Genomic DNA, 25386 nt, shown 5'->3' on the forward strand with positions numbered 1-25386 from the left:
TTCATTCAGGAACCATTAAATGGTGAGAAAGATCATTTCAATGAAATCTCTGGAGAACTCTAACAAACAAGGCTTCCCAAAGAGTGGCCAAAACATCACATGAAACCAGGCCCACTGAGGTGTACAATGTGAGGTCCATGTGTGTTTTGACTCTCAACTATGGCTGCCAGGTCTTTAAGAATAAAATCATGTGATATCCTGGCTGAGATTCCCAGTGTTCTGTGGAAAGTCACCCTGGGCTTCGATCTCAGTTTCCAGGGGGGGCTCTCATGAGTGGCCTCGGAAAATCCCAACTCAATTCATGGCAATACTTCTCTGAGTTCAGTTTCAGAACTCAGTCTCCAAGGGAATCACACCAGAGTTCAAGCCCAGGCAGACCCAGTCCTCTCTTCCACCGCCACACAAATGACAATTCAAACCAAAACACTGCCAAAAGACCATCATCTTCTTCCATATAGACAATACTCATAACCTCTGGCTGGAGGTTTCCATGAGGGGCGCAGCCTAAGACAGTGTCCACAATAAGCTCCCTTGCCCATCATTTGCCTAATGTCAGGGTGGCCTGGACACCCTTCCATTGAACCAGGAGTGATCAAATAGGCCTGCCTTTAATACTGCTCAGCTTCTCCGCTTGGAGGCCTGCTGATCTTGGGGTATAGATTCTTTGTGTGAATTGGAGTCATGAGAAAACCCAAGCACATAATGGCTAGCCTCTGCAGGGCTTTGAAAAACTCATTTGACCCAAAGGATCCCTATTCTCACTTGATGGAGGACAGGAACCTTACAGAGGAAGGCAAGAGACTTCATCCACATTGACTGCTTTTTTGCCATATTGGCTATGGATGCACATATGGGATCTTTCTTGAGATCCATCAGGTGCTGACAATCTAAGCCACAGCCTTACACAGGGCCAAGAGGCTGATTCAGACACATCCCTTTGCAAAGCAATTAAGCAAAGAGCCACAAGTGATGCCCGTTCGTTTGCATTTGAAAACTGTTTTCTTCAGGCTTCACAAAGGGGTGTCCTGAGGCAAAGACCTTGCTGACATCCAGGGAAACAGAACAATAGGTAAGCAAAAGGCCCAAAGCAGGGTTTCTCCACTGAGACTTTAATGGGCCCACTGATATCTGAGTTTTCTGAGATGCTCACTATTCATTTCAGCTATCTAGTACATGGCAATGTCACCAAGCTTGGAGGTGGTACATATCTTGGACACAAAACCATGAGCCTATTCTGAAGAGTGGCCAGAATTCAGGAAAAAACCAGAAATTTAGGAAGATAGTAGGTTTTGCTCATGGATAAGGCAAGCCCCAGTCCATTCATAAATTGGGCAGGATGAATGCTGGAAGCTTTCTACTAGACAGGACACATCCATTGATGCATTCTCTTTTCTAATGTCTACAACCACGGACACAGTGCGATACACAGACATAGCAACACTCGCCTTGTCAAAAGACTTGCTAGAAACAGTCCCACTCCAAACCAAACAAACCGCCTTTCCTAGCTCTTCTCAGAACATGAGACCAAACCACAAACTCACACCCACACCCACAAAGCCACCTCCTTCCCCCAAGTAGGTCTGTGACTACCCGCAGTGTCCTCTGACAGGTGGGCCATACTATGTTCCCTTGGAATGGCCTGTCCTGTCTCAGATCTGGACTCCTTGGCCAATTCTGTGAAGTTATCAGGAGCCAGGGGTGAGCCACTACCTGCTTTCTCAGGAAAGACCCCCTTCAGAGCTTTCTTGGCAATTGGCCATCCTCACATCTGTAGGTACCAAGAAAGACTGACCCTGTCCTCGGTAAATCCAAACAAGTGAGCCCACTGGGACTGCCACTGGGACTGCCTCTGGGTGCCTGGCTTCCTGGATCCCAAGTTCAGAGAGTTCCATCACCAAGGAAGTGTGGTGAGGTCACTTCCTTCAGGAACTGAATGAGGTCACTGCCTTGGAAACCACTCTGTCCTAACTGTTGCTTCCAAGGGTCCCATGAGATGGAGGCTGCCCCTGCTTCCTGTGACACTTTCACAAGTTAGAATGGTATATCAACCATAGGCACCCAAGAAAAGCTCTCCACACAGGCATGGTTTGGTCCATCTTGTCTACATTAAGAAGAGAGAGGCTCATTCAGACACATCTTTTCATCCTGACCAGGTTGTTTGCCACAGAAGATGACTTCTGCTCTCTCAGGTCCTTCCTGGCTGCCTACATCTTCTCGAGGGATCATTTCTGCATGGACATTTGAGGTTCTCAGCAGGTGGAAGATCCCCTACATTCCTGTATTGTAAGACCAACTCTGTCCCTGCTCTTCTGTGAAGTTAGATTGAGGGAAAAGTAAATGCTTGGGGTTAAGAACATGTTCGATTTGGGTTAGAAATCATTCTGCTGGATGAAGAATGGTATTGGGAACCTGTGATATTTATAATAATATAGAGGTGAAATATATGTATGAAAACAGAAATCTAAGTAAGATTTGAAGGCCAGAAGGGCATTGGGCCTTTGATTGAAATACTTAGCTTTGAATTACATTCTGTACAGATGTCTCTGACAAATCCATATACAATGGCATAGGACCTTGTACCTTGGATGATTGAATGTAGAAGAGAAGATCCAGTCAAAAAGGGATAGTAGGTAGGATTAGGAAGATAGTCAGTAGGTTTAGGAAGAAGAGTGGGTATAATATTTGGACCAAAAGTTCTTTAGCAATAGGGTGTCTGTTAGAGAGTGAATGTAAATGTCAGCACATGTGAAGAGTCAGTCACAATGATGAACTGGGGAAGATATGTAGGAAAGCAGATATGAATATAGACATTAGGAAATCAGGAAAAGTATAAAGTGAGTGATAGGATTTGACATTTTCAACAGGGTTGAGGTTGAATATATAATCTAAGGCAGAAACAAATGTGTAGTCACCAATAGGATTGACATTTGAGAGCATTAGGCAACCTGGACAAGGATGGTTTTAGTAATCCATGCTAACTTTCCAATTAGGCTTTGGTACAATCATAAGTGTGACCTTTGCATTTTGTGTCCAGAATATCACTGTGATAAAATATATATGTAGATCAGGTGACATGAGTATTTCTTCAACTATTTTTGGGAGCAATGTATTGAAGACGTATAAATTAGCATTCGGGGGTACAAATAGGTATACCCAGGGTCTATGAGTACAGAGATAATGCATGAATAGACCACACTGTGAATAAAGAATATAACTGGTTCCAATTTAAATAATGGATTGAATTGATATCTGAAAATATATAGGAAATTTTATATTGATACACGATCATTCATTCCAACCAGTTATACATCTAATGGTAATATTAGGGTGATGGTTTACCATGAGGGGTGTGTGTGTTTTGGTTCCAAAGTGATTAAGGAAATCCAAAATAATATGCTTGGAAAGAAGTCTCATGAAAAGACCAGTCAAGAAACATGGAGGAATACATGTGTTCTGAAGCAGGATTTGATGGAAAGTGAACCAAATGCCTAGAAATTTGTGAACATGAGGATGAAATATATATCCTATGATGTGCATCAACTGAAGAAATAGTAATGTGCCAGTGTTGAATAAAAATAAATGTCTAAATACACATCATGTCCCATAGGAGTCTACTTGCATTGATGTTAAACAGGGTCAGTTACTGAAGAAATGTTAGGACTTCTATTCACCATTCACTGAAGTTAGTTTTCAGTACTAGGAAACAAATACGTATTTCAGGTGGATGAATATTTCTGAGAATAATCTTGTGAAAAGTTGATTATAAATCCACATACATGAACATGAATTTAGGGAGTGTAAAATAAGACACATAAATTTTATATTTTGAAAAATCTGGAGAGTGTGTGTGTGTATATATACATAGATATATATACACAAACACAAACACAGAGACATTAAGAAGTAAAAATATATATGCCAATTGAAATTCATCATGAAATATATATCATTTAAAGATCCAAAAATATTTATTTTACTGAACATGGATGTATGTATCATGTTGTTCAAGTAGGAAGCTCACCCATAGGTTGATTTTCAGTTCAAACAGCATTTAGGAGGAGTGATTTCTTCTCACAGATTGTATCTGCCAAGTCAGCCACCTGAAAAGAATGTAGCTGGGAAACCAGGTGGGATTCTGTATGTGCATGTAAAAAGACCTGTGCTGAATAGGCTGCAAAGAAAAAGAGACAGGAATTCACATATTTGTTAAGTTTAAAAACACATGGAGATCTATTACATTGGACTAGATTCATAACATGTACCCTTTATAATTCAAAAGGCCTGTCCAACTACGCCTCATCCCTCCTCTGAACTGCTAGTATTTTTATTCTGTTTGGGTTATTTTTCTCTATCATATTATGATTCGTAGTCAGAGTCTAGTAGGGTATGGGTTAGTGTCAGGGATTCAGTTTTTGGAATGGAAAATAGGAAAATAAATCCAATGTTTATGCAAATATGTTCTACACAAAATCTTCCCACAATCATCCAGAAAAATGCCTTGACAATACCCTTGCCCCATGTAAGACGCAATTTGAGAAGAAGAGTTAGAAAATCATTGAATACATATGTGGAATGAAAAATGCTCAGGAGTTCACAACTTTGGAGGTGGTAGAGGAGTTTCCAGAAGTAAGGGACAGGATAAACACTCCACAAACATGGAGCTCTTTTTGAAGTGAGACCATCAAAGCTGGGTCTTCATCTATGTGACCTGGAGGATATGGTTTCTGATTATCCAATGAACATGAGGCAGAAGTGCTGAATTCTCTCTTTGTAGGTAAACTCTGGGCATTGGGGGCTAAGTGTCTCCCCGTGGGGACTCTGAAGCCATTTGGTCATCCTCCACTTTTCGTGGTGTTTCTTGCTGCTGCACTAGGAGTTTGGTATTTGCTTCACGAAATACAAGGAGTTTAACTGGGACACAGTGCTGGAGGGAGTTCTGTCACGTGTGGTGGGTCAGGGTCCTAGGAGAATGCACCAACCATGATTCTATCTTACAGAGCGTGGCCCCTTGACCATAGCAACCTGATTCTGAACATTGTTCTGAAACCTCTTCATATAACAAGATGCCTTTACATATAAGGGTCTGCTGGGTGCACCATGTCAGTCACAAGCCATTTGGAAGCCCATCGCAGATCCACATGGCCCCACCACAGATGTTTTATCACACACCTGCACACCACTGCTCTAGGCCCACTACTCAGCAGGCCCCACCATACTGGCATCTCTGTTCTTCATCATTTTCATGAAACCCGTCAATCAAGGCACCTGTCTGGTACACTCATGATCAGCAACAGGACATCCAAAGGTTCTCCAGTGCCACCTGGTCATGGGAATTTCAAAGATTGCATGGTATTTATCTAGCCGATTTTAAAGGATGAAGTTGGAGGCACTGTGGGTATCCATTCATTCAGGAACCATTAAATGGTGAGAAAGATCATTTCAATGAAATCTCTGGAGAACTCTAACAAACAAGGCTTCCCACAGAGTGGCCAAAACGTCACATGAAACCAGGCCCACTGAGGTGTACAATGTGAGGTCCATGTGTGTTTTGACTCTCAACTATGGCTGCCAGGTCTTTAAGAATAAAATCATGTGATATCCTGGCTGAGATTCCCAGTGTTCTGTGGTAAGTCACCCTGGGCTTCGATCTCAGTTTCCAGGGGGGGCTCTCATGAGTGGCCTCGGAAAATCCCAACTCAATTCATGGCAATACTTCTCTGAGTTCAGTTCCAGAACTCAGTCTCCAAGGGAATCACACCAGAGTTCAAGCCCAGGCGGACCCAGTCCTCTCTTCCACCGCCACACAAATGACCACAATTCAAACCAAAACACTGCCAAAAGGCCCTCATCTTCTTCCACATAGACAATACTCATAACCTCTGGCTGGAGGTTTCCATGAGGGGCGCAGCCTAAGACAGTGTCCACAATAAGCTCCCTTGCCCATCATTTGCCTAATGTCAGGGTGGCCTGGACACCCTTCCTTTGAACCAGGAGTGATCAAATTGGCCTGCCTTTAATACTGCTCAGCTTCTCCGCTTGGAGGCCTGCTGATCTTGGGGTATAGATTCTTTGTGTGAATTGGAGTCACGAGAAAACCCAAGCACATAATGGCTAGCCTCTGCAGGGCTTTGAAAAACTCATTTGACCCAAAGGATCCCTATTCTCACTTGATGGAGGACAGGAACCTTACAGAGGAAGGCAAGAGACTTCATCCACATTGACTGCTTTTTTTGCCATATTGGCTATGGATGCACATATGGGATCTTTCTTGAGATCCATCAGGTGCTGACAATCTAAGCCACAGCCTTACACAGGGCCAAGAGGCTGATTCAGACACATCCCTTTGCAAAGCAATCAAGCAAAGAGCCACAAGTGATGCCCGTTCATTTGCATTTGAAAACTGTTTTCTTCAGGCTTCACAAAGGGGTGTCCTGAGGCAAAGACCTTGCTGACATCCAGGGAAACAGAACAATGGGTAAGCAAAAGGCCCAAAGCAGGGTTTCTCCACTGAGAACTTAATGGGCCCACTGATATCTGAGTTTTCTGAGATGCTCACTATTCATTTCAGCTATCTAGTACATGGCAATGTCACGAAGCTTGGAGGTGGTACATATCTTGGACACAAAACCATGAGCCTATTATGAAGAGTGGCCAGAATTCAGGAAAAAACAGAAATTTAGGAAGATAATAGGTTTTGCCCATGGATATGGCAAGCCCCAGTCCATTCATAAATTGGGCAGGATGAATGCTGGAAGCTTTCTACTAGACAGGACACATCCATTGATGCATTCTCTTTTCTAATGTCTACAACCACGGACACAGTGCGATACACAGACATAGCAACACTCGCCTTGTCAAAAGACTTGCTAGAAACAGTCCACTCCAAACCAAACAAACCGCCTTTCCTAGCTCTTCTCAGAACATGAGACCAAACCACAGACTCACACCCACACCCACAAAGCCACCTCCTTCCCCCAAGTAGGTCTGTGACTACCCGCAGTGTCCTCTGACAGGTGGGCCATACTATGTTCCCCCGGAATGGCCTGTCCTGTCTCAGATCTGGACTCCTTGTCCAATTCTGTGAAGTTATCAGAAGCCAGGGGTGAGCCACTACCTGCTTTCTCAGGAAAGACCCCCTTCAGAGCTTTCTTGGCAATTGGCCATCCTCACATTTGTAGGTACCAAGAAAGACTGACTCTGTCCTTGGTAAATCCAAACAAGTGAGCCCACTGGGACTGGCACTGGGACTGCCTCTGGGTGCCTGGCTTCCTGGATCCCAAGTTCAGAGAGTTCCATCACCAAGGAAGTGTGGTGAGGTCACTTCCTTCAGGAACTGAATGAGGTCACTGCCTTGGAAACCACTCTGTCCTAACTGTTGCTTCCAAGGGTCCCATGAGATGGAGGCTGCCCCTGCTTCCTGTGACACTTTCACAAGTTAGAATGGTATATCAACCATAGGCACCCAGAAATAGCTCTCCACACAGGCCTGGTTTGGTCCATCTTGTCTACATTAAGAAGAGAGAGGCTCATTCAGACACATCTTTTCATCCTGACCAGGTTGTTTGCCACAGAAGATGACTTCTGCTCTCTCAGGTCCTTCCTGGCTGCCTACATCTTCTCCAGGGATCATTTCTGCATGGACCTTTGAGGTTCTCAGCAGGTGGAAGATCCCCTACATTCCTGTATTGTAAGACCAACTCTGTCCCTGCTCTTCTGTAAAGTTAGATTGAGGGAACAGTAAATGCTTGGGGTTAAGAACATGTTCGATTTGGGTTAGAAATCATTCTGCTGGATGAAGAATGGTATTGGGAACCTGTGATATTTATAATAATATAGAGGTGAAATATATGTATGAAAACAGAAATCTAAGTAAGATTTGAAGGCCAGAAGGGCATTGGGCCCTTGATTGAAATACTTAGCTTTGAATTACATTCTGTACAGATGTCTCTGACAAATCCATGTACAATGGCATAGGACCTTGTACCTTGGATGATTGAATGTAGAAGAGAAGATCCAGTCAAAAAGGGATAGTAGGTAGGATTAGGAAGATAGTCAGTAGGTTTAGGAAGAAGAGTGGGTATAATATTTGGACCAAAAGTTCTTTAGCAATAGGGTGTCTGTTAGAGAGTGAATGTAAATGTCAGCACATGTGAAGAGTCAGTCACAATGATGAACTGGGGAAGATATGTAGGAAAGCAGATATGAATATAGACATTAGGAAATCAGGAAAAGTACAAAGTGAGTGATAGGCTTTGACATTTTCAACAGGGTTGAGGTTGAATATATAATCTAAGGCAGAAACAAATGTGTAGTCACCAATAGGATTGACATTTGAGAGCATTAGGCAACCTGGACAAGAATGGTTTTAGTAATCCATGCTAACTTTCCAATTAGGCTTTGGTACAATCATAAGTGTGACCTTTGCATTTTGTGTCCAGAATATCACTGTGATAAAATATATATGTAGATCAGGTGACATGAGTATTTCTTCAACTATTTTTGGGAGCAATGTATTGAAGACGTATAAATTAGCATTCGGGGGTACAAATAGGTATACCCAGGGTCTATGAGTATAGAGATAATGCATGAATAGACCACACTGTGAATCAAGAATATAACTGGTTCCAATTTAAATAATGGATTGAATTGATATCTGAAAATATATAGGAAATCTTATATTGATACACGATCATTCATTCCAACCAGTTATACATCTAATGGTAATATTAGGGTGATGGTTTACCATGAGGGGTGTGTGAGTTTTGGTTCCAAAGTGATTAAGGAAATCCAAAATAATATGCTTGGAAAGAAGTCTCATGAAAAGACCAGTCAAGAAACATGGAGGAATACATGTGTTCTGAAGCAGGATTTGATGGAAAGTGAACCAAATGCCTAGAAATTTGTGAACATGAGGATGAAATATATATCCTATGATGTGCATCAACTGAAGAAATAGTAATGTACCAGTGTTGAATAAAAATAAATGTCCAAATACACATCATGTCCCATAGGAGTCTACTTGCATTGATGTTAAACAGGGTCAGTTACTGAAGAAATGTTAGGATTTCTATTCACCATTCACTGAAGTTAGTTTTCAGTACTAGGAAACAAATAGGTATTTCAGGTGGATGAATATTTCTGAGAATAATCTTGTGAAAAGTTGATTATAAATCCACATACATGAACATGAATTTAGGGAGTGTAAAATAAGACACATATATTTTATATTTTGAAAAATCTGGAGAGTGTGTGTGTGTATATATACATAGATATATATACACAAACACAAACACAGAGACATTAAGAAGTAAAAATATATATTCCAATTGAAATTCATCATGAAATATATATCATTTAAAGATCCAAATATATTTATTTTACTGAACATGGATGTATGTATCATGTTGTTCAAGTAGGAAGCTCACCCATAGGTTGATTTTCAGTTCAAACAGCATTTAGGAGGAGTGATTTCTTCTCACAGATTGTATCTGCCAAGTCAGCCACCTCAAAACAATGTAGCTGGGAAACCAGGTAGGATTCTGTATGTGCATGTAAAAAGACATGTGCTGAATAGGCTGCAAAGAAAGGGAGACGGGAATTCACATATTTGTTAAGTTTAAAAACACATGGAGATCTATTACATTGGACTGGATTTATAACATGTACCCTTTATAATTCAAAAGGCCTGTCCAACTAGGCATCATGCCTCCTCTGAACTGCTAGTATTTTTATTCTGTTTGGGTTATTTTTCTCTATCATATTATGATTCGTAGTAAGATTCTAGTAGCGTATGGGTTTGTGTCAGGGATTCAGTTTTTGGAATGGAAAATAGGAAAATAAATCCAATGTTTATGCAAATATGTTCTACACAAAATCTTCCCACAATCATCCAGAAAAATGCCTTGACAATACCCTTGCCCCATGTAAGACGCAATTCGAGAAGAAGAGTTAGAAAATCATTGAATACATATGTGGAATGAAAAATGCTCAGGAGTTCACAACTTTGGAGGTGGTAAAGGAGTTTCCAGAAGTAAGGGACAGGAGAAACACTCCACAAACATGGAGCTCTGCTGGCCTAAAGACTTCTTGAGAAACTGCCTCTGAGAATGGGCTTTTGAAATATATGTTGTTGTCAGGGGCTTTAGCTTCTTTTGTAGTGAGACCATCAAAGCTGGGTCTTCATCTATGTGACCTGGAGGATATGGTTTCTGATTTTCCAATGAACATGAGGCAGAAGTGCTGAATTCTCTCTTTGTAGGTAAACTGTGGCCATTGGGGGCTAAGTGTCTCCCCGTGGGGACTCTGAAGCCATTTGGTCATCCTCCACTTTTCGTGGTGTTTCTTGCTGCTGCACTAGGAGTTTGGTATTTGCTTCACGAAATACAAGGAGTTTAACTGGGACACAGTGCTGGAGGGAGTTCTGTCACGTGTGGTGGGTCAGGGTCCTAGGAGAATGCACCAACCATGATTCTATCTTACAGAGCGTGGCCCCTTGACCATAGCAACCTGATTCTGAACATTGTTCTGAAACCTCTTCATATAACAAGATGCCTTTACATATAAGGGTCTGCTGGGTGCACCATGTCAGTCACAAGCCATTTGGAAGCCCATCGCAGATCCACATGGCCCCACCACAGATGTTTTATCACACACCTGCACACCACTGCTCTAGGCCCACTACTCAGCAGGCCCCACCATACTGGCATCTCTGTTCTTCATCATTTTCATGAAACCCGTCAATCAAGGCACCTGTCTGGTACACTCATGATCAGCAACAGGACATCCAAAGGTTCTCCAGTGCCACCTGGTCATGGGAATTTCAAAGATTGCATGGTATTTATCTAGCCGTTTTTAAAGGATGAAGTTGGAGGCACTGTGGGTTTCCATTCATTCAGGAACCATTAAATGGTGAGAAAGATCATTTCAATGAAATCTCTGGAGAACTCTAACAAACAAGGCTTCCCAAAGAGTGGCCAAAACGTCACATGAAACCAGGCCCACTGAGGTGTACAATGTGAGGTCCATGTGTGTTTTGACTCTCAACTATGGCTGCCAGGTCTTTAAGAATAAAATCATGTGATATCCTGGCTGAGATTCCCAGTGTTCTGTGGAAAGTCACCCTGGGCTTCGATCTCAGTTTCCAGGGGGGGCTCTCATGAGTGGCCTCGGAAAATCCCAACTCAATTCATGGCAATACTTCTCTGAGTTCAGTTCCAGAACTCAGTCTCCAAGGGAATCACACCAGAGTTCAAGCCCAGGCGGACCCAGTCCTCTCTTCCACCGCCACACAAATGACCACAATTCAAACCAAAACACTGCCAAAAGCCCTCATCTTCTTCCATATAGACAATACTCATAACCTCTGGCTGGAGGTTTCCATGAGGGGCGCAGCCTAAGACAGTGTCCACAATAAGCTCCCTTGCCCATCATTTGCCTAATGTCAGGGTGGCATGGACACCCTTCCTTTGAACCAGGAGTGATCAAATAGGCCTGCCTTTAATACTGCTCAGCTTCTCCGCTTGGAGGCCTGCTGATCTTGGGGTATAGATTCTTTGTGTGAATTGGAGTCATGAGAAAACCCAAGCACATAATGTCTAGCCTCTGCAGGGCTTTGAAAAACTCATTTGACCCAAAGGATCCCTATTCTCACTTGATGGAGGACAGGAACCTTACAGAGGAAGGCAAGAGACTTCATCCACATTGACTGCTTTTTTGCCATATTGGCTATGGATGCACATATGGGATCTTTCTTGAGATCCATCAGGTGCTGACAATCTAAGCCACAGCCTTACACAGGGCCAAGAGGCTGATTCAGACACATCCCTTTGCAAAGCAATTAAGCAAAGAGCCACAAGTGATGCCCGTTCGTTTGCATTTGAAAACTGTTTTCTTCAGGCTTCACAAAGGGGTGTCCTGAGGCAAAGACCTTGCTGACATCCAGGGAAACAGAACAATAGGTAAGCAAAAGGCCCAAAGCAGGGTTTCTCCACTGAGACTTTAATGGGCCCACTGATATCTGAGTTTTCTGAGATGCTCACTATTCACTTCAGCTATCTAGTACATGGCAATGTCACCAAGCTTGGAGGTGGTACATATCTTGGACACAAAACCATGAGCCTATTCTGAAGAGTGGCCAGAATTCAGGAAAAAACCAGAAATTTAAGAAGATAGTAGGATTTGCCCATGGATAAGGCAAGCCCCAGTCCATTCATAAATTGGGCAGGATGAATGCTGGAAGCTTTCTACTAGACAGGACACATCCATTGATGCATTCTCTTTTCTAATGTCTACAACCACGGACACAGTGCGATACACAGACATAGCAACACTCGCCTTGTCAAAAGACTTGCTAGAAACAGTCCACTCCAAACCAAACAAACCGCCTTTCCTAGCTCTTCTCAGAACATGAGACCAAACCACAGACTCACACCCACACCCTCAAAGCCACCTCCTTCCCAAAAGTAGGTCTGTGACTACCCGAAGTGTCCTCTGACTGGTGGGCTATACTATGTTCCCCCGAAATGGCCTGTCCTGTCTCAGATCTGGACTCCTTGGCCAATTCTGTGAAGTTATCAGGAGCCAGGGGTGAGCCACAACATGCTTTCTCATGAAAGATCCCCTTCAGAGCTTTCTTGGCAATTGGCCATCCTCACATCTGTAGGTACCAAGAAAGACTGACTCTGTCCTTGGTAAATCCAAACAAGTGAGCCCACTGGGACTGGCACTGGGACTGCCTCTGGGTGCCTGGCTTCCTGGATCCCAAGTTCAGAGAGTTCCATCACCAAGGAAGTGTGGTGAGGTCACTTACTTCAGGAACTGAATGAGGTCACTGCCTTGGAAACCACTCTGTCCTAACTGTTGCTTCCAAGGGTCCCATGAGATGGAGGCTGCCCCCTGCTTCCTGTGACACTTTCACAAGTTAGAAGGGTATATCAACCATTGGCACCCAGGAAAAGCTCTCCACACAGGCCTGGTTTGGTCCATCTTGTCTACATTAAGAAGAGAGAGGCTCATTCAGACACATCTTTTTATTCTGACCAGGTTGTTTGCCACAGAAGATGACTTCTGCTCTCTCAGGTCCTTCCTGGATGCCTACATCTTCTCCAGGGATCATTTCTGCATGGACCTTTGAGGTTCTCAGCAGGTGGAAGATCCCCTACATTCCTGTATTGTAAGACCAACTCTGTCCCTGCTCTTCTGTAAAGTTAGATTGAGGGAAAAGTAAATGCTTGGGGTTAAGAACATGTTCGATTTGGGTTAGAAATCATTCTGCTGGATGAAGAATGGTATTGGGAACCTGTGATATTTATAATAATATAGAGGTGAAATATATGTATGAAAACAGAAATCTAAGTAAGATTTGAAGGCCAGAAGGGCATTGGGCCCTTGATTGAAATACTTAGCTTTGAATTACATTCTGTACAGATGTCTCTGACAAATCCATATACAATGGCATAGGACCTTGTACCTTGGATGATTGAATGTAGAAGAGAAGATCCAGTCAAAAAGGGATAGTAGGTAGGATTAGGAAGATAGTCAGTAGGTTTAGGAAGAAGAGTGGGTATAATATTTGGACCAAAAGTTCTTTAGCAATAGGGTGTCTGTTAGAGAGTGAATGTAAATGTCAGCACATGTGAAGAGTCAGTCACAATGATGAACTGGGGAAGATATGTAGGAAAGCAGATATGAATATAGACATTAGGAAATCAGGAAAAGTATAAAGTGAGTGATAGGATTTGACATTTTCAACAGGGTTGAGGTTAAATATATAATCTAAGGCAGAAACAAATGTGTAGTCACCAATAGGATTGACATTTGAGAGCATTAGGCAACCTGGACAAGGATGGTTTTAGTAATCCATGCTAACTTTCCAATTAGGCTTTGGTACAATCATAAGTGTGACCTTTGCATTTTGTGTCCAGAATATCACTGTGATAAAATATATATGTAGATCAGGTGACATGAGTATTTCTTCAACTATTTTTGGGAGCAATGTATTGAAGACGTATAAATTAGCATTCCGGGGTACAAATAGGTATACCCAGGGTCTATGAGTATAGAGATAATGCATAAATAGACCACACTGTGAATAAAGAATATAACTGGTTCCCATTTAAATAATGGATTGAATTGATATCTGAAAATATATAGGAAATCTTATATTGATACAGGATCATTCATTCCAACCAGTTATACATCTAATGGTAATATTAGGGTGATGGTTTACCATGAGGGGTGTGTGAGTTTTGGTTCCAAAGTGATTAAGGAAATCCAAAATAATATGCTTGGAAAGAAGTCTCATGAAAAGACCAGTCAAGAAACATGGAGGAATACATGTGTTCTGAAGCAGGATTTGATGGAAAGTGAACCAAATGCCTAGAAATTTGTGAACATGAGGATGAAATATGTATCCTATGATGTGCATCAACTGAAGAAATAGTAATGTGCCAGTGTTGAATAAAAATAAATGTCTAAATACACATCATGTCCCATAGGAGTCTACTTGCATTGATGTTAAACAGGGTCAGTTACTGAAGAAATGTTAGGATTTCTATTCACCATTCACTGAAGTTAGTTTTCAGTACTAGGAAACAAATACGTATTTCAGGTGGATGAATATTTCTGAGAATAAGCTTGTGAAAAGTTGATTATAAATCCACATACATGAACATGAATTTAGGGAGTGTAAAATAAGACACATATATTTTATATTTTGAAAAATCTGGAGAGTGTGTGTGTGTATATATACATAGATATATATACACAAACACAAACACAGAGACATTAAGAAGTAAAAATATATATGCCAATTGAAATTCTTCATGAAATATATATGATTTAAAGATCCAAAAATATTTATTTTACTGAACATGGATGTATGTATCATGTTGTTCAAGTAGGAAGCTCACCCATAGGTTGATTTTCAGTTCAAACAGCATTTAGGAGGAGTGATTTCTTCTCACAGATTGTATCTGCCAAGTCAGCCACCTCAAAAGAATGTAGCTGGGAAACCAGGTAGGATTCTGTATGTGCATGTAAAAAGACATGTGCTGAATAGGCTGCAAAGAAAGGGAGACAGGAATTCACATATTTGTTAAGTTTAAAAACACATGGAGATCTATTACATTGGACTAGATTCATAACATGTACCCTTTATAATTCAAAAGGCCTGTCCAACTACGCCTCATGCCTCCTCTGAACTGCTAGTATTTTTATTCTGTTTGGGTTATTTTTCTCTATCATATTATGATTCGTAGTCAGAGTCTAGTAGGGTATGGGTTAGTGTCAGGGATTCAGTTTTTGGAATGGAAAATAGGAAAATAAATCCAATATTTATGCAAATATGTTCTACACAAAATCTTCCCACAATCATCCAGAAAAATGCCTTGACAATACCCTTGCCCCATGTAAGACGCAATTCGAGAAGAAGAGTTAGAAAATCATTGAATACATATGTGGAATGAAAAATGCTCAGGAGTTCACAACTTTGGAGGTGGTAGAGGAGTTTCCAGAAGTAAGGGACAGGAGAAACACTCCACAAACATGGATCTCTGCTGGCCTAAAGACTTCTTGAGAAACTGCCTCTGAGAATGGGCTTTTGAAATATATGTTGTTGTCAGGAGCTTTAGCTTCTTTTGTAGGGAGACCATCAAAGCTGGGTCTTCATCTATGTGACCTGGAGGATATGGTTTCTGATTTTCCAATGAACATGAGGCAGAAGTGCTGAATTCTCTCTTTGTAGGTAAACTGTGGCCATTGGGGGCTAAGTGTCTCCCCGTGGGGACTCTGAAGCCATTTGGTCATCCTCCACTTTTCGTGGTGGTTCTTGCTGCTGCACTAGGAGTTTGGTATTTGCTTCACGAAATACAAGGAGTTTAACTGGGACACAGTGCTGGAGGGAGTTCTGTCACGTGTGGTGGGTCAGGGTCCTAGGAGAATGCACCAACCATGATTCTATCTTACAGAGCGTGGCCCCTTGACCATAGCAACCTGATTCTGAACATTGTTCTGAAACCTCTTCATATAACAAGATGCCTTTACATATAAGGGTCTGCTGGGTGCACCATGTCAGTCACAAGCCATTTGGAAGCCCATCGCAGATCCACATGGCCCCACCACAGATGTTTTATCACACACCTGCACACCACTGCTCTAGGCCCACTACTCAGCAGGCCCCACCATCCTGGCATCTCGGTTCTTCATCATTTTCATGAAACCCGTCAATCAAGGCACCTGTCTGGTACACTCATGATCAGCAACAGGACATCCAAAGGTTCTCCAGTGCCACCTGGTCATGGGAATTTCAAAGATTGCATGGTATTTATCTAGCCGTTTTTAAAGGATGAAGTTGGAGGCACTGTGGGTTTCCATTCATTCAGGAACCATTAAATGGTGAGAAAGATCATTTCAATGAAATCTCTGGAGAACTCTAACAAACAAGGCTTCCCAAAGAGTGGCCAAAACGTCACATGAAACCAGGCCCACTGAGGTGTACAATGTGAGGTCCATGTGTGTTTTGACTCTCAACTATGGCTGCCAGGTCTTTAAGAATAAAATCATGTGATATCCTGGCTGAGATTCCCAGTGTTCTGTGGAAAGTCACCCTGGGCTTCGATCTCAGTTTTCAGGGGGGGCTCTCATGAGTGGCCTCGGAAAATCCCAACTCAATTCATGGCAATACTTCTCTGAGTTCAGTTCTCAGTCTCCAAGGGAATCACACCAGAGTTCAAGCCCAGGCGGACCCAGTCCTCTCTTCCACCGCCACACAAATGACCACAATTCAAACCAAAACACTGCCAAAAGGCCCTCATCTTCTTCCATATAGACAATACTCATAACCTCTGGCTGGAGGTTTCCATGAGGGACGCAGCCTAAGACAGTGTCCACAATAAGCTTCCTTGCCCATCATTTGCCTAATGTCAGGGTGGCCTGGACACCCTTCCTTTGAACCAGGAGTGATCAAATAGGCCTGCCTTTAATACTGCTCAGCTTCTCCGCTTGGAGGCCTGCTGATCTTGGGGTATAGATTCTTTGTGTGAATTGGAGTCATGAGAAAACCCAAGCACATAATGGCTAGCCTCTGCAGGGCTTTGAAAAACTCATTTGACCCAAAGGATCCCTATTCTCACTGGATGGAGGACAGCAACCTTACAGAGGAAGGCAAGAGACTTCATCCACATTGACTGCTTTTTTGCCATATTGGCTATGGATGCACATATGGGATCTTTCTTGAGATCCATCAGGTGCTGACAATCTAAGCCACAGCCTTACACAGGGCCAAGAGGCTGATTCAGACACATCCCTTTGCAAAGCAATTAAGCAAAGAGCCACAAGAGATGCCCGTTCGTTTGCATTTGAAAACTGTTTTCTTCAGGCTTCACAAAGGGGTGTCCTGAGGCAAAGACCTTGCTGACATCCAGGGAAACAGAAAAATAGGTAAGCAAAAGGCCCAAAGCAGGGTTTCTCCACTGAGAACTTAATGGGCCCACTGATATCTGAGTTTTCTGAGATGCTCACTATTCATTTCAACTATCTAGTACATGGCAATGTCACCAAGCTTGGAGGTGGTGAATATCTTGGATACAAAACCATGAGCCTATTCAGAAGAGTGGCCAGAATTCACGAAAAAACCAGAAATTTAGGAAGATAGTAGGTTTTGCCCATGGATAAGGCAAGCCCCAGTCCATTCATAAATTGGGCAGGATGAATGCTGGAAGCTTTCTACTAGACAGGACACATCCATTGATGCATTCTCTTTTCTAATGTCTACAACCACGGACACAGTGCGATACACAGACATGGCAACACTCGCCTTTTCAAAAGACTTGCTAGAAACAGTCCACTCCAAACCAAACAAACCGCCTTTCCTAGCTCTTCTCAGAACATGAGACCAAACCACAGACTGAAACCCACACCCACAAAGCCACCTCCTTCCCCCAAGTAGGTCTGTGACTACCCGCAGTGTCCTCTGACTGGTGGGCCATACTATGTTCCCCCGAAATGGCCTGTCCTGTCTCAGATCTGGACTCCTTGGCCAATTCTGTGAAGTTATCAGGAGTCAGGGGTGAGCCACTATCTGCTTTCTCATGAAAGATCCCCTTCAGAGCTTTCTTGGCAATTGGCCATCCTCACATCTGTAGGTACCAAGAAAGACTGACTCTGTCCTTGGTAAATCCAAACAAGTGAGCCCACTGGGACTGGCACTGGGACTGCCTCTGGGTGCCTGGCTTCCTGGATCCCAAGTTCAGAGAGTTCCATCACCAAGGAAGTGTGGTGAGGTCACTTCCTTCAGGAACTGAATGAGGTCACTGCCTTGGAAACCACTCTGTCCTAACTGTTGCTTCCAAGGGTCCCACGAGATGGAGGCTGCCCCTGCTTCCTGTGACACTTTCACAAGTTAGAATGGTATATCAACCATAGGCACCCAGGAAAAGCTCTCCACACAGGCCTGGTTTGGTCCATCTTGTCTACATTAAGAAGAGAGAGGCTCATTCAGACACATCTTTTCATCCTGACCAGGTTGTTTGCCACAGAAGATGACTTCTGCTCTCTCAGGTCCTTCCTGGCTGCCTACATCTTCTCCAGGGATCATTTCTGCATGGACCTTTGAGGTTTTCAGCAGGTGGAAGATCCCCTACATTCCTGTATTGTAAGACCAACTCTGTCTCTGCTCTTCTGTAAAGTTAGATTGAGGGAAAAGTAAATGCTTGGGGTTAAGAACATGTTCGATTTGGGTTAAAAATTATTCTGCTGGATGAAGAATGGTATTGGGAACCTGTGATATTTATAATAATATAGAGGTGAAATATATGTATGAAAACAGAAATCTAAGTAAGATTTGAAGGCCAGAAGGGCATTGGGCCCTTGATTGAAATACTTAGCTTTGAATTATATTCTGTACAGAAGTCTCTGACAAATCCATATACAATGGCATAGGACCTTGTACCTTGGATGATTGAATGTAGAAGAGAAGATCCAGTCAAAAAGGGATAGGAGGTAGGATTAGGAAGATAGTCAGTAGGTTTAGGAAGAAGAGTGGGTATAATATTTGGACCAAAAGTTCTTTAGCAATAGGGTGTCTGTTAGAGAGTGAATGTAAATGTCAGCACATGTGAAGAGTCAGTCACAATGATGAACTGGGGAAGATATGTAGGAAAGCAGATATGAATATAGACATTAGGAAATCAGGAAAAGTATAAAGTGAGTGATAGGATTTGACATTGTCAACAGGGTTGAGGTTGAATATATAATCTAAGGCAGAAACAAATGTGTAGTCACCAATAGGATTGACATTTGAGAGCATTAGGCAACCTGGACAAGGATGGTTTTAGTAATCCATGCTAACTTTCCAATTAGGCTTTGGTACAATCATAAGTGTGACCTTTGCATTTTGTGTCCAGAATATCACTGTGATAAAATATATATGTAGATCAGGTGACATGAGTATTTCTTCAACTATTTTTGGGAGCAATGTATTGAAGATGTATAAATTAGCATTCGGGGGTACACATAGTTATACCCAGGGTCTATGAGTATAGAGATAATGCATGAATAGACCACACTGTGAATAAAGAATATAACTGGTTCCAATTTAAATAATGGATTGAATTGATATCTGAAAATATATAGGAAATCTTATATAGATACAGGATCATTCATTCCAACCAGTTATACATCTAATGGTAATATTAGGGTGATGGTTTACCATGAGGGGTGTGTGAGTTTTGGTTCCAAAGTGATTATGGAAATCCAAAATAATATGCTTGGAAAGAAGTCTCATGAAAAGACCAGTCAAGAAACATGGAGGAATACATGTGTTCTGAAGCAGGATTTGATGGAAAGTGAACCAAATGCCTAGAAATTTGTGAACATGAGGATGAAATATATATCCTATGATGTGCATCAACTGAAGAAATAGTAATGTGCCAGTGTTGAATAAAAATAAATGTCTAAATACACATCATGTCCCATAGGAGTCTACTTGCATTGATGTTAAATAGGGTCAGTTACTGAAGAAATGTTTGCACTTCTATTCACCATTCACTGAAGTTAGTTTTCAGTACTAGGAAACAAATACGTATTTCAGGTGGATGAATATTTCTGAGAATAATCTTGTGAAAAGTTGATTATAAATCCACATACATGAACATGAATTTAGGGAGTGTAAAATAAGACACATATATTTTATATTTTGAAAAATCTGGAGAGTGTGTGTGTGTATATATACATAGATATATATACACAAACACAAACACAGAGACATTAAGAAGTAAAAATATATATGCCAATTGAAATTCATCATGAAATATATATCATTTAAAGATCCAAAAATATTTATTTTACTGAACATGGATGTATGTATCATGTTGTTCAAGTAGGAAGCTCACCCATAGGTTGATTTTCAGTTCAAACAGCATTTAGGAGGAGTGATTTCTTCTCACAGATTGTATCTGCCAAGTCAGCCACCTCAAAAGAATGTAGCTGGGAAACCAGGTAGGATTCTGTATGTGCATGTAAAAAGACATGTGCTGAATAGGCTGCAAAGAAAGGGAGACAGGAATTCACATATTTGTTAAGTTTAAAAACACATGGAGATATATTACATTGGACTAGATTCATAACATGTACCCTTTATAATTCAAAAGGCCTGTCCAACTACGCATCATGCCTCCTCTGAACTGCTAGTATTTTTATTCTGTTTGGGTTATTTTTCTCTATCATATTATGATTCGTAGTCAGAGTCTAGTAGGGTATGGGTTAGTGTCAGGGATTCAGTTTTTGGAATGGAAAATAGGAAAATAAATCCAATGTTTATGCAAATATGTTCTACACAAAACTTCCCACAATCATCCAGAAAAATGCCTTGACAATACCCTTGCCCCATGTAAGACGCAATTGAAGAAGAAGAGTTAGAAAATCATTGAATACATATGTGGAATGAAAAATGCTCAGGAGTTCACAACTTTGGAGGTGGTAGAGGAGTTTCCAGAAGTAAGGGACAGGAGAAACACTCCACAAACATGGAGCTCTGCTGGCCTAAAGACTTCTTGAGAAACTGCCTCTGAGAATGGGCTTTTGAAATATATGTTGTTGTCAGGAGCTTTAGCTTCTTTTGTAGTGAGACCATCAAAGCTGGGTCTTCATCTATGTGACCTGGAGGATATGGTTTCTGATTTTCCAATGAACATGAGGCAGAAGTGCTGAATTCTCTCTTTGTAGGTAAACTGTGGGCATTGGGGGCTAAGTGTCTCCCCGTGGGGACTCTGAAGCCATTTGGTCATCCTCCACTTTTCGTGGTGTTTCTTGCTGCTGCACTAGGAGTTTGGTATTTGCTTCATGAAATACAAGGAGTTTAACTGGGACACAGTGCTGGAGGGAGTTCTGTCACGTGTGGTGGGTCAGGGTCCTAGGAGAATGCACCAACCATGATTCTATCTTACAGAGCGTGGCCCCTTGACCATAGCAACCTGATTCTGAACATTGTTCTGAAACCTCTTCATATAACAAGATGCCTTTACATATAAGGGTCTGCTGCATGCACCATGTCAGTCACAAGCCATTTGGAAGCCCATCGCAGATCCACATGGCCCCAACACAGATGTTTTATCACACACCTGCACACCACTGCTCTAGGCCCACTACTCAGCAGGCCCCACCATACTGGCATCTCTGTTCTTCATCATTTTCATGAAACCCGTCAATCAAGGCACCTGTCTGGTACACTCATGATCAGCAACAGGACATCCAAAGGTTCTCCAGTGCCACCTGGTCATGGGAATTTCAAAGATTGCATGGTATTTATCTAGCCGTTTTTAAAGGATGAAGTTGGAGGCACTGTGGGTTTCCGTTCATTCAGGAACCATTAAATGGTGAGAAAGATCATTTCAATGAAATCTCTGAAGAACTCTAACAAACAAGGCTTCCCAAAGAGTGGCCAAAACGTCACATGAAACCAGGCCCACTGAGGTGTACAATGTGAGGTCCATGTGTGTTTTGACTCTCAACTATGGCTGCCAGGTCTTTAAGAATAAAATCATGTGATATCCTGGCTGAGATTCCCAGTGTTCTGTGGAAAGTCACCCTGGGCTTCGATCTCAGTTTCCAGGGGGGGCTCTCATGAGTGGCCTCGGAAAATCCCAACTCAATTCATGGCAATACTTCTCTGAGTTCAGTTCCAGAACTCAGTCTCCAAGGGAATCACACCAGAGTTCAAGCCCAGGCGGACCCAGTCCTCTCTTCCACCGCCACACAAATGACCACAATTCAAACCAAAACACTGCCAAAAGGCCCTCATCTTCTTCCACATAGACAATACTCATAACCTCTGGCTGGAGGTTTCCATGAGGGGCGCAGCCTAAGACAGTGTCCACAATAAGCTCCCTTGCCCATCATTTGCCTAATGTCAGGGTGGCCTGGACACCCTTCCTTTGAACCAGGAGTGATCAAATAGGCCTGCCTTTAATACTGCTCAGCTTCTCCGCTTGGAGGCCTGCTGATCTTGGGGTATAGATTCTTTGTGTGAATTGGAGTCATGAGAAAACCCAAGCACATAATGGCTAGCCTCTGCAGGGCTTTGAAAAACTCATTTGACCCAAAGGATCCCTATTCTCACTTGATGGAGGACAGGAACCTTACAGAGGAAGGCAAGAGACTTCATCCACATTGACTGCTTTTTTGCCATATTGGCTATGGATGCACATATGGGATCTTTCTTGAGATCCATCAGGTGCTGACAATCTAAGCCACAGCCTTACACAGGGCCAAGAGGCTGATTCAGACACATCCCTTTGCAAAGCAATTAAGCAAAGAGCCACAAGTGATGCCCGTTCGTTTGCATTTGAAAACTCTTTTCTTCAGGCTTCACAAAGGGGTGTCCTGAGGCAAAGACCTTGCTGACATCCAGGGAAACAGAACAATAGGTAAGCAAAAGGCCCAAAGCAGAGTTTCTCCACTGAGAACTTAATGGGCCCACTGATATCTGAGTTTTCTGAGATGCTCACTATTCATTTCAGCTATCTAGTACATGGCAATGTCACCAAGCTTGGAGGTGGTACATATCTTGGACACAAAACCATGAGCCTATTCTGAAGAGTGGCCAGAATTCAGGAAAAAAACCAGAAATTTAGGAAGATAGTAGGTTTTTCCCATGGATAAAGCAAGCCCCAGTCTATTCATAAATTGGGCAGGATGAATGCTGGAAGCTTTCTACTAGACAGGACACATCCATTGATGAATTCTCTTTTCTAATGTCTACAACCACGGACACAGTGCGATACACAGACATGGCAACACTCGCCTTTTCAAAAGACTTGCTAGAAACAGTCCAGTCCAAACCAAACAAACCGCCTTTCCTAGCTCTTCTCAGAACATGAGACCAAACCACAGACTCACACCCACACCCACAAAGCCACCTCCTTCCCCCCAAGTAGGTCTGTGACTACCCGCAGTGTCCTCTGACTGGTGGGTCATACTATGTTCCCCCGAAATGGCCTGTCCTGTCTCAGATCTGGACTCCTTGGCCAATTCTGTGAAGTTATCAGGAGCCAGGGGTGAGCCACTTCCTGCTTTCTCAGGAAAGACCCCCTTCAGAGCTTTCTTGGCAATTGGCCATCCTCACATCTGTGGGTACCAGGAAAGACTGACTCTGTCCTCGGTAAATCCAAACAAGTGAGCCCACTGGGACTGGCACTGGGACTGCCTCTTGGTGCCTGGCTTCCTGGATCCCAAGTTCAGAGAGTTCCATCACCAAGGAAGTGTGGTGAGGTCACTTCCTTCAGGAACTGAATGAGGTCACTGCCTTGGAAACCACTCTGTCCTAACTGTTGCTTCCAAGGGTCCCATGAGATGGAGGCTGCCCCTGCTTCCTGTGACACTTTCACAAGTTAGAATGGTATATCAACCATAGGCACCCAGGAAAAGCTCTCCACACAGGCCTGGTTTGGTCCATCTTGTCTACATTAAGAAGAGAGAGGCTCATTCAGACACATCTTTTCATCCTGACCAGGTTGTTTGCCACAGAAGATGACTTCTGCTCTCTCAGGTCCTTCCTGGCTGCCTACATCTTCTCCAGGGATCATTTCTGCATGGACCTTTGAGGTTCTCAGCAGGTGGAAGATCCCCTACATTCCTGTATTGTAAGACCAACTCTGTCTCTGCTCTTCTGTAAAGTTAGATTGAGGGAAAAGTAAATGCTTGGGGTTAAGAACATGTTCGATTTGGGTTAAAAATTATTCTGCTGGATGAAGAATTGTATTGGGAACCTGTGATATTTATAATAATATAGAGGTGAAATATATGTATGAAAACAGAAATCTAAGTAAGATTTGAAGGCCAGAAGGGCATTGGGCCCTTGATTGAAATACTTAGCTTTGAATTACATTCTGTACAGATGTCTCTGACAAATCCATATACAATGGCATAGGACCTTGTACCTTGGATGATTGAATGTAGAAGAGAAGATCCAGTCAAAAAGGGATAGTAGGTAGGATTAGGAAGATAGTCAGTAGGTTTAGGAAGAAGAGTGGGTATAATATTTGGACCAAAAGTTCTTTAGCAATAGGGTGTCTGTTAGAGAGTGAATGTAAATGTCAGCAAATGTGAAGAGTCAGTCACAATGATGAACTGGGGAAGATATGTAGGAAAGCAGATATGAATATAGACATTAGGAAATCAGGAAAAGTATAAAGTGAGTGATAGGATTTGACATTTTCAACAGGGTTGAGGTTGAATATATAATCTAAGGCAGAAACAAATGTGTAGTCACCAATAGGATTGACATTTGAGAGCATTAGGCAACCTGGACAAGGATGGTTTTAGTAATCCATGCTAACTTTCCAATTAGGCTTTGGTACAATCATAAGTGTGACCTTTGCATTTTGTGTCCAGAATATCACTGTGATAAAATATATATGTAGATCAGGTGACATGAGTATTTCTTCAACTATTTTTGGGAGCAATGTATTGAAGACTTATAAATTAGCATTCGGGGGTACAAATAGGTATACCCAGGGTCTATGTGTATAGAGATAATGCATGAATAGACCACACTGTGAATAAAGGATATAACTGGTTCCAATTTAAATAATGGATTGAATTGATATCTTAAAATATATAGGAAATCTTATATTGATACAGGATCATTCATTCCAACCAGTTATACATCTAATGGTAATATTAGGGTGATGGTTTACCATGAGGGGTGTGTGAGTTTTGGTTCCAAAGTGATTATGGAAATCCAAAATAATATGCTTGGAAAGAAGTCTCATGAAAAGACCAGTCAAGAAACATGGAGGAATACATGTGTTCTGAAGCAGGATTTGATGGAAAGTGAACCAAATGCCTAGAAATTTGTGAACATGAGGATGAAATATATATCCTATGATGTGC

The sequence above is a fragment of the Ictidomys tridecemlineatus genome, chromosome 13, assembly GCF_052094955.1.
Source record: "Ictidomys tridecemlineatus isolate mIctTri1 chromosome 13, mIctTri1.hap1, whole genome shotgun sequence".
NCBI classification, from domain to species: domain Eukaryota; kingdom Metazoa; phylum Chordata; class Mammalia; order Rodentia; family Sciuridae; genus Ictidomys; species Ictidomys tridecemlineatus.